A 10,736-nucleotide genomic window follows, 5' to 3' on the forward strand; every position below is an offset into this window, starting at 1 on the left:
TCCTCAAATCTATCTTCCAATTCATCCTTTATTTAGCTGTATTTAGCTTGCCATTCAATCTATCTACTGATTATTTCAGTTACTTTATTTCTAAAACTTCTATTTGGCTTACTTTCACATTTGTCTGCTCTTTTTACACACTATTCTGTTTCTGTCTTAAATTATGACAGATTGTAAAAATGGCCACAAGTTATTCCTTTTCCTGTGTGAATGTTCCTTGCTAGTGCCTTCCCATACTGACTAGGGACTGGCCTTACAACTGCCTTTGGCCATAAGACAACAGAAACATGATGCAGGCAGAGACTTGAGAAGCACTTGCACACTGAGGCTTCTGTCTTTGCTGCTCTTGGGAACTGTGTGACCTCCACCATGAAAAGATGCCCAGCTTACTCTGCTGAATGAAAAGAGAAATGCTGCCGAATATCTCCATTTGCCCAAACACCAGTACAAACTGACAGCCAGCACCAACTGACAGGCATATGAGGTAATCTCTAGCTAACTAGCCCCTAGCTGACCCTACAAAACCCATATTCAACCCTTAGACTTACAAGCAATAATAAAATGGTTGTTTCAGTAACTGCGCTTTGGAATAGTTTACAGTGCAGCAAAAAGCTAACTGGTACATGGGGTTTCTAAACCTTCCTTTACACTTGAAACATACTTATTTTAAAGTTTCTCTGTTGGACCACTATTTCTAATAATTAGGGCTGGCTATCTTTCACAGTGGTTTGTCTATATGCTTTGTAATCTTTGATTGAGAGCTCATCTTCAGTGGGAATATTTTCTGTATGAGTCCTATGTGCTCTGGGTCAACTGTGCACACAGCACAGTTTTAAACTTTCTTGGTCAAAGTATGACAGGTATTACAAATTTCTGGATATCTCAACCTGGGTTCCCAGCACTATGAGGACAGTGTGAATTCAAACCCCACAACCATAACTGGTTTTAATCAGAGTTCCAATTTCCACTCTTTAATGCTCTTGGTAAAAGAAAGTTTTCATGCTGCTTCTATAGTCTAATGGAAAAAATCTGCTAGTCCCTATTTCCTTGAATGTGTACACCTTCAAGACAATCACCTTTAAGCTAGGCTGACTTTAACTCTGTTGCACATAAGGTCCAAGTAATTAAGGTCTCTTATCAGTTTCTGATAATCCAATAACTTGCTTCAAGCTTTCCCTCAGTGCTACAACTTTTCCTGAGTTTCCTCTTCTCTTCCTTCTCACAATTCCAAGTTCTTTCACTGCATCCTAACTAAAAAGTTTCATGTGTATGGAAGGAGCAGAGGATGCTGCCTGGAAGTAAAAGTAACTTCTTAAATCTGAGCACATTATTCCCCTGCTTCAAATCTTTCAATAATTCCCCATTGCCCACATCAGTGTTTCTTAATATCTAGAAAATTAGTGGTCCTAAGTTGTCTATCAAGAGTGCTACAGGTTTGCCTCTCAGTTTCAGAGGAAAAAGTGATAATTTTTTTTTTTTTTTTGGCTGCATTGGGTCTTCGCTGCTGTGCCTGTGCTTTCTCTGGTTGCAGCAAGCGGGGGTTACTCTGTTGCGGTGTGCAGGTTTCTCATTGTGGTGGCTTCTCTTGTTGCACAGCACGAGCTCTAGGCATGCAGGCTCAGCAGTTGCGGCACACAGGCCCTAGAGCACGCGGGCTTTAGTAGTTGTGGCATGTGGGCTCAGTAGTTGTGGCACACGGGCTTTAGTAGTTGTGGCACACAGGCTCAGTAGTTGTGGCTCACAGGCTCTAGAGCGCAGGCTCCGTAGTTGTGGCACCTGGACCTAGTTGCTCCGTGGCGTGTGGGATCTTGCCAGACCAGGGATTGAACCCATGTCCCCTGCACTGGCAGGCAGATTCTCAACCACTGTGCCACCAGGGAAGTCCCTGATAAAAAAATTTTGTTCATACACTTTTTTTTCCATTTTTAAGGTGTTTTAGACATAGTAATATTAACCCTTTAAACGTACAGCTCTAAGGTTTTGATGAATGCCATCAAATCAAAATTTAAAACAGTCTTATCAACCCAAACAATTCTTTCCCCTTTTGGAGTCAAATCTCTTCCACATCTAGCTCTTGAAACCGCTGATCTGTTTTCCGTCACTATAGTTTTGCCTTTGCAAAGATGCCATGTAAACGAAATCATACAGTATGTAGCCTATGAGTCTGGTTTCCTTCACTTAGCAAAAGGCAACTGAGAATCATCCATGCTGTTGTATTAGTAATTTATTTTTTTTATTGCTTAGTACCATTCCATCATATGGATATACTAGTTTGTTTATACATTCCCCAGCTGAAGGATATTTGGCTTGTTTTCAGTTTCTGGTGATTATGAACAAAGTAGCTATAAACACTTGCATACAGATTTTTTTTGTGTTAATATAAGTTTTCACTTCACTTGGGTAAAAACCTAGATGTGAGTCATAAGGTAAATGTATTTTAACTTTATAAGAAACTGCCAAACTTTTCCAAAATGGATGTACCATTTTGTATTACCACCAGTAAATTATTAGAGATCCAGTTGTACTGCATCTTCATTCACACTTGACAGGGTCAGTCACTTTAATTTTATGCATTCTAATAGGTGTATAATAATATCTTATTATGGTTTTAACTTGCATTTCTGTAAGATATATTTTTTTATGTGGACCATTTTTAAAGTCTTTACTGAATTTGTTACAATACTGCTATTTTATGTTTTTGGTTTTTTGGCCACGAGGCATGTGGGATCTTAGCTCCCCAACCAGGGACTGAACTTGTACCTCCTGCATCAGAAGGCAAAGTCCTAACCACTGGACCACCAGGGAAGTCCCACTTTCATTTTTTTTAATGACCAGTGATGTTGAGCATCTTTTCATGGGTTTATCTGCCATCTCTATTTATTCTTTGGTGAAGAGTCTGTAAAAAAATGTTTGCCCTTTTTTTTTTGGCTGCACCATGTGGAATGTGGGATCTTAGTTCCCCGACCAGGGATCGAACCCTTGCCCTCTGCAGTGCAAGTGCAGAGTCTTAACCACTGGACCACCAGTTAATAAGGTTGTTTGTTTCCTATTTATTGAGTTTTGGGAGTATTTTATATATACTCTGGATAAAAGGCCTTTGTTAGACATGTGATTTGTAAATATGTTCTTCCAGCCTACAGCTTGTCTTTTCATTCTCTTAAATGTGTTTTCAAAGAGCAAAAGTTCTCAATTTTGATGAAGTCAAATTAATCAACTTTTAACTTTATGGATCATGATTTTGGTGTGTCATAAAAGAAATCCTTCCTTCATCCAAGGTCACCAAGTTATTCTCCTATACTTTTCTCTAGGAGATTAACAGTTTTAGGTTTTACATTTAGGTTTATGATCCATTCTGAGTGGATTTTTGTATAGAGTGAAAGTTATAGATTAGGGTTCTTTTTTTTGCATATGCATATGCAATTGTTCTAGAATCATTTGTTGAAAGGACTGTTTCCTCATTTAATTGCCTTTGCATCTTTGCCAAAAATCAGTTGACTGACCATGTGCATACATGTCTACTACTGTTTCATTGATCTATATGTTGACTCAACCTTTGGTCCAATGCCACATTCATCCTGATTACTGTATATTTACAGTAGACTTGAAATCAGGTAATGTGTATCTTTGAACTTTGTTGTTTTTTTGTTTTGTTTTTAATTAATTTATTAATTTACTTATTTTTGGTTGTGTTGGGTCGTCATTTCTGTGAGAGGGCTTTCTCTAGTTGCAGCAAGCGAGGGCCACTCTTCATCGCGGTGTGCAGGCCTCTCACTATTGTGGCCTCTCTTGTTGTGGAGCTCAGGCTCCAGACACGCAGGCTCAGTAGTTGTGGCTCATGGGCCTAGTTGCTCCGCGGCATGTGAGATCTTCCCAGACCAGGGCTCGAACCCATGTCCCCGGCTTTGGCAGGCAGATTCTCAACCAATGCACCACCAGGGAAGCCCTGTTGTTTTTTTTCAAAATTGTTTTTGCTACTTCAGTTTGCCCTTCCATATAAATTTTAGAATCAGCTTGTCTATTTCTACAAAAAAATTCTTCTGAAATTTTGATTGAGTCTTCCAATCCATTAATATGGATTATCTATTTGTTCAATCACCTATCATGTTTTTCACATGTTTGGTAATTTCCAGCATACAAATATTGTATATACTTTTAAAGAGTTATACCAAAGTATTTTATGATTTTTAGTACAATTATAAATAATTATTTGGGTTTTTTTATTTCAATTTCCAGTTGTTCACTAGTAGTATATAAAAACGATTGAGTTTTGTGTATGTCCTTGTATCCTGTGACCTTGCTAAGCTCACTTATTAATTTTGGGGCCTTTATTTGTAGATTGTTTTGGATTTTTCTACATAGACAGTTATGTTGCCTGTGAATAGAGACAGTTCAATTTCTTCCTTTCCAACCGATATGCCTTCTATTTCTTTACCTGGCTTTACTTCACAGGCTAGGACCTACAATACAATGCTGAATAAAAATAGTGAGAGCAAATATCCTTGTATTGTTCCTGACCTTAGGAGAAAAGTATTCAGTCTTTCACCATTAAGGATGATGTTAGCTGTAGACTCTTTGTAGCTGTCCTTTTTCTCTTTGAGGACATTCCCTTCTATTCCCGAATTGCTGAATTTTGTCAGAAGCATTTTGTGCGTTAAGGTGAACATATGATGTTTCTGTACTCTGTTAATACATTTCCCCAATTAATATTCCCAGAATAAACCTAAGTCACGATACAATATCCTTTTTAAATATTGTTTTGGATTTGCTAATTTTTTTTTTTAATTTTTGGCTACATTGGGTCTTTGTTGCTGTGCGCGGACTTCCTCTAGTTGCGGTGAGCAGGGGCTACTCTTCATGTGGTACGCAGTCTTCTCATTGCGGTGGCTTCTCTTGCTGCGGAGCATGGGCTCTAGGCATGCAGGCTTCAGTAGTTGTGGCTCGCAGGCTCCAGAGCACAGGCTCAGTAGTTGGGGCACACAGGCTTAGTTGCTCCACAGCATGTGGAATCTTCCCGGACCAGGGCTCAAACCCATGTCACCTGCATTGGCAGGCGGATTCTTAACCACTGTGCCACTAGGGAAGCCCCTGCTAGTATTGTGTTAGTATTTTTTGTGTCTATATTCACAAGAGATATTAATATCTAGTTTTCTTGTGATGTCTTTGGTTTTCACATCAAGGTATTGCTGGTCTCATAAAATAAGTAGGCAAGTGTTCCATCTTCTTTTATGTTCTGGAAGAGTTTATGTAGAACTGTATTCTTTCTTCCTTAAAAAGTTTTAAGTAGGATTCCCACATTATCTTTTTAAGGTCTTAGGGTCTAAAGTGACATGTTCTCTTTCATTCCTGAGTTTTGACAATTTGTGTCTTTTTTTTTCTCACCATTTTCTTTTTTTTTTTTTAATTGAGGTATAGTTGTTTTACAATGTTGTGTTAGTTTCTACTGTACAGCGAAGTAGAGTTCCCTGTGCTATACAGCAGGTTCTTACTAGTCATCTATTTTATATATATTAGTGTATATATATATGAATCCCAATATCTTCCAATTCATCCCACCACCTCCCCAACCCCTCTGCTTTCACCCCCTTGGTATCCATACATTTGTTCTCTACATCCGTGTCTCTTCTCTTTTTTTTCAGCCAGTCTAGCTAGAGATTTCTCAATTTCATTGATATTTTCAAAGACGCAGGTTTTAGTTTCATTGAATTACTCTCCTGTTTTTCCATTATCAATTTCATTACTTTGTGCTCTTAATAGTCTCTGCCTTGTGCTTATTTTGATTTCAAATAGCTCTTTTTTCTCAAGCTTCTTAAAATTGAAGCTTAGATCACTAATCTAAAATTTCCTTTTTCCTAATGTAAATATTTAATGCTAAAAATTTCCAAGTATTGATTTGACTGCATCCTTCACATTTTGATATGCTGTTTTTTTTCTTTCATTCAATTAAAAATATTTTCTAATTGCACTGTGTCTTCCTCTTTGACCCATGGGATATCTAGAAGTATCTTAATGTCCAAATATTTGGGAATTTCCAGGTATCTTTGTTATTGATTTTTAGTTTAATTCCATTGTGGTTGGAGAACAGGCTTTGTATACTTTCAATTCTTTTAAATCTTGGCTTGCTTTATGATACAGAATATGGTCTCTCTTGATGAATATTCCATACTCACTTGAAAAGAATGTATATTCTGTTGTTGCTGGGTAGAGGGACCTACAAATGACTATTAGTTGATGGTGCTTTTCAGGTGTTTTCTTCCTTACTGATTTTATGTCAAGTCATTTTGTTGATTACTAACAGAGGAGTGTTGAAGGCAGGGGCCAGTCAATCATGAAAGTCCTTTTTAGCTAAATTAAGGAGTATGAAGCTTACCCTGAGTTATGGAAGCTGACAGGAGATTAACTTTAAGAAAGAGAATAATAAGATTAAAAAAATTTTTTTAGAAAACTTGACAAGATTGAAAATAGGCTGGAGGAGAGCTAAAGTAGAGACGGGGAGAACCAATAGGGAGGCTTTAAACAATAATCAAGGAGAAACATGTACTTGAATTAAGGCAGTGGCTCTGAGAATAATCAAGAAAAAACAGACTTAAGGAGATAATAAGAGAAAAGAATCTGATAAACAACTGGGTGAGAGACGGAGAGGAATGGGTAAAAGGGAAGAGGCAATTATGTTTCTCAGTTTCTGGTTTGGATTAGTGAGTATATAAGGGATAACATTTACCAAAAGAAAAATACAAGAAGAGAAATGGATTTGAGGGAAAGGATAAATTCCCAATTTCAACATGCTGAGATGAAGGTTCTTGTAAAATATTCATGAAAGATGTCCATTAAGCTATGTGGGCTCGGCAGAGAGGTCTACACTATAGATATAGATTTATGTCATCGGCACATATTATTAATTGAAACCATAGTTTTGGATGAAGTTATTGAAGATCAGCATATAAACCAGTGTTTCTCTAAATGTCACCCTAAAATTATCTGCAGATTATTAAAACGCAGATTCCTAGACACCATTTTAGATTAAATTTATCTAAGACTCATAGGCTGAAACCAAGGTGTTAGCTGGGCTGTATCACTTATTGAAAGCTCTGAGGGAGACTGCACTTCCAGGCTCATTCAGGCTGTTGGCAGAATTCAGTTCTATGCAGCTGCAGGACTGAGGTCCTTGTTGGCTTGCTAGTTGTTGTCTGAGTGCCACCCTTCACTCTCAGAGCCTTCCCTCTAGTCTTTGCAGGTAGCCCCTTACATCAGAGAACCAGCAACAGCTTATCCTTCTCACATTGCCACATCTCTGACTCTTCTGCTTTCCTCTTCCACTTTAAAGGGTCTGTGTGATTACATTAGTCTCTCCTAGAACATCTAAAATAATCTCCCTACCCTAAAATCTGTAACCTTAATTCCATCTGCAAAGTTCCCTTTTCCTTGTAATGTAACATATTCACAGGTTCCAGGGATTTGGGAATGGACATCTTTGGGGTGCCAGTATTCTGGCTACCAAAAGCGGTCTGATACAAGTCATTTTGTAGACATATATTTTCATTTCTCTTGGGTAAATATCTAGGAGTGGAATTGCTGGTTCATAGCACAGATACATGTGTAACTCTATAAAACACTGGGCACACAGCTGAATAAAGACTACATCACCTATCTTTCCTTCTTGTTAGTGTGTCACTAAGAACTGGTTAATGGGTTGTAAGTGGATGTGTCATATGCAACACCTGAGAAGTGTCCTTAAAGAGAAAAGTATGCGCCTTTCCATCAAGCTTCCCTCTTGCTATGAGCAGGTGGCATTTGGAATTAAAGCAGTCATCTCAATCATGAGGTAGCATGCTAAGGATGGCAGAACAACAAGACAGGAATCTGAATCCCTGATGATCACAGAGCTGCTGCCATTCCATCCGTGGCCTGCCTACCTATAGAATCATATGCATATTTAAGCCATTATTATATTTTCTGTGTAATGAAACCAAATCCAATTCTAACACATCACAGTTTTAAATATCTATATGCTAGTGATCCCAAAGTGGTACCTTCAGCCACAATCTTTCCAGACTCATGTATCCAACAGCTACTGGAACATTTCCACTTGGATGTAAAATAGGCCTTTCAAACTTAACTGTCCAAAACAGAATTCTTTATTTTTTCTCCGTGAACTCTTCCTCCTCTCATTCTCCTCATCAGCACCAAACAAATAGTAAATGGTTTTTTATGATAAATGGTGAATGATCTACCTCAGAGCTCAAGCAAAAAACACATATGTTGGCCTTGATTCCTTGTTTTCCCCTCACCTCGTATCCAAACCATGCACAATTCTTGTTCTCTGCCATCAAAATATAACCCAAATCCTGCCACTTTTTTCCATCCTCACTGTTACTACTCTAGTGCAAGTCACCATCATCTCTCATTTGCAATGGCATCCTCAACGGTGCTTTTGTAGCTTAAAAAATCCTTCCCAGAGAGATGAAAAAGTTCTGGAGATAGGTAGTAGTAATGCTTGCATGATAACATGAATATCACTGAACTGTACACCTAGAAGTGGCTAAAATGGTAAATTTTATGTTACATGTATTTAATCCAAATAAAACAAACAAAAAATTAATCTTTCCTAGAGACAATATAGCCTCCTATATTTCCTTTTTTTTTCTAAATATTTTTCATGTGTGTCTTTCACACTTAGGTCTTCAATCCATTTGGAAATTACTATTGTGAACGGTGTGAAGTAGGATTCTAGTTTTGTCTTCAATCTATGTGGATATCACATATCTCAGCATCATTTACTGAATACTCTGTGCTTTTGTAATACCAAAGCTTACCAAAGCTAACCTTATACTTAGCTTCCATATGTATGCGGACGTGTTTCTAAGCTCTCTATTCTGTTCCATGAGTCTACTTTCCTGTCCCTAAACCAATACCAGTAATTAAGACAGTAGTCTCAATTATCATGGCTTTATATTGTTTTGATATCTGGGAGGAAGAGATTTTATTTTTCTTCAAAATTGAGTTAGCAATTCTGGGTGCTTTGCCTTTTCATATACATGTTAGGTTCAGCATGTCAAGTTCCATGAAAAACTATACAGCAATTTTAATTAGAATTGCAGTGAATCTGTAGAATTGGAGAAAACTGACATCTTTATGATACTGAGTCTTCCTATCCCTGAATATGGTATATCTCTCCATTTACCTGGGTCTTCTTTTATGTGTTTCAGTAGAGCATTATAATTTTCTCCTTAAAGGACTATGCAGCTTTAGTCTGATTTATTTCCAGATACCTTCAGTTTTTAATACAGTTATGAATAGTATCTTTTTTATTATTAAAATTCCTAGTTAGTTATTGCTGGTGTGTAGAAGTTACTGTTTTACTCAGAAATCTGCTTGAACTGAAGGCCATTTCTGATGACCTCCTAACCAAAGAAGCCCTCCCAGTCATTCTTTATAACTTCACATCAGTTACCCCTTCTTGTTAACTGATTTTTAGTGTCCCTCTCCCCCACTATAATTAGTTGCTTGTTCACCATTGTATAGAATAGGGTCTGTGCAATACATAATTGTGCAAAATGTCTGCTGAATAAATAAATGAGGTCTTAAATCTGGATGATTTGGAAAAATACAGGAAGAAAAGCAGATTTTGAAGTGAGGGTGGAGTGAGAACTAGTTCAGTTTGAGAGGCGGTGTTTAGAGTTCTCACAGGTCATTAATGTGGAGGCATCAGGCCAGCACATGGAGCACAAGAATGGAGGTTTGATGTGATGGAAGTGATGAGACCGTCAAGGAGGAGAATGCATTCAAGAAGGAAAAAAAGAAAATATACTTGGGAAGAACTCTACCTGGGTCAGATTAAAGAGAGAGGGAGCGAGCATGCACAACAACATGGAAACCAACCGGACGGGAAAGATTTGAAGCACAGGAAGAGGGAAATAAATGGAAGAGCTAGGTTCGTAAATCACATGAACACACAATTAGAGAAGTACAATTTCATCTAAGGAACAGAAAGCAAGAACCTCATTTCTCCATTGGTAAAGCCAATTGGAGAAAGAGACAGCTCTATTAGACCACAGATCCGAATTTGGGGAAGAGAGTAATTTCACTTCACTCTGGGTCTTTCACTTTAATATGACAATTACCGGGCTTGGAGGACCTATCAGTATTCAATCTATTCAACCTCTCAGGTCACAGCTAGACGCTGCCTTCTGAAAGGTTCGGATTTAAACGAGGAGACTGTTTCCTCCTCATTTTCATCGTCTTGCCGTGACCACCGCGCCCGGGCTAATGGTACCGGCAGGTGCTCTTTAGGCCTTGGATTGTAACTAGAGAAGAGTGGCAACCGGGAAAGAAGAGTAGGGCTGCCGAGGCTGCGAGAGAGGCCCTCACCTCACGCCCAGCGGCAGGTCAGCGGGTCAGTCAGGGGCCGCGCCCCGTCGCCGCCCTCCCCACTCCCCGCCGTGCCGGGCTTCGCCAGGGCCCCAGCCCGCCCCCACGAGCCCAGCCTTCCCTTCCTACCTGCCCGCACGCGGACTCAGCAAGCCCCGAGCTGTTCACCCGGGAGCAGGTCGGCAGGGAGACCACCACTCTCCGCCGCTCCCTGCCCGCGCGCGTCCCCAACCAGCGGCTGGCTGCACGTGACCCCGCCCTCACCGCACGCCGCCCCGCCCCCTCAGCCGAGCCCGCGCCCCGCCTCCCGCCGGCGCGCTCCACCCACGAGCCCGTCGCTGTCGCGATGACGTAATCGGCGCAAGCGCACT

At 39.5% G+C, this 10,736-nt stretch overlaps 1 protein-coding gene across 2 annotated transcripts in view; it reads right to left on the minus strand.

The window, feature by feature from the left end:
- SERAC1 (serine active site containing 1) overlaps nt 1–10,610 on the minus strand; it is a 77,616-nt gene extending 67,006 nt beyond the window's left edge. The window contains exon 1 of one of the 2 annotated variants that reach the window (XM_024747951.1): nt 10,495–10,610. The gene's annotated coding sequence lies outside the window, so the exon portion shown is untranslated. The remainder of the gene's footprint in view (nt 1–10,494) is intronic. The other variant, XM_024747952.1, reaches the window with a different exon arrangement.
- Between the last annotated feature and the right edge of the window lie 126 nt (nt 10,611–10,736).

This window comes from Neophocaena asiaeorientalis, unplaced genomic scaffold, assembly GCF_003031525.2.
Source record: "Neophocaena asiaeorientalis asiaeorientalis breed wild unplaced genomic scaffold, Neophocaena_asiaeorientalis_V1.1 scaffold123, whole genome shotgun sequence".
Taxonomy (NCBI): Eukaryota; Metazoa; Chordata; class Mammalia; order Artiodactyla; family Phocoenidae; genus Neophocaena; species Neophocaena asiaeorientalis.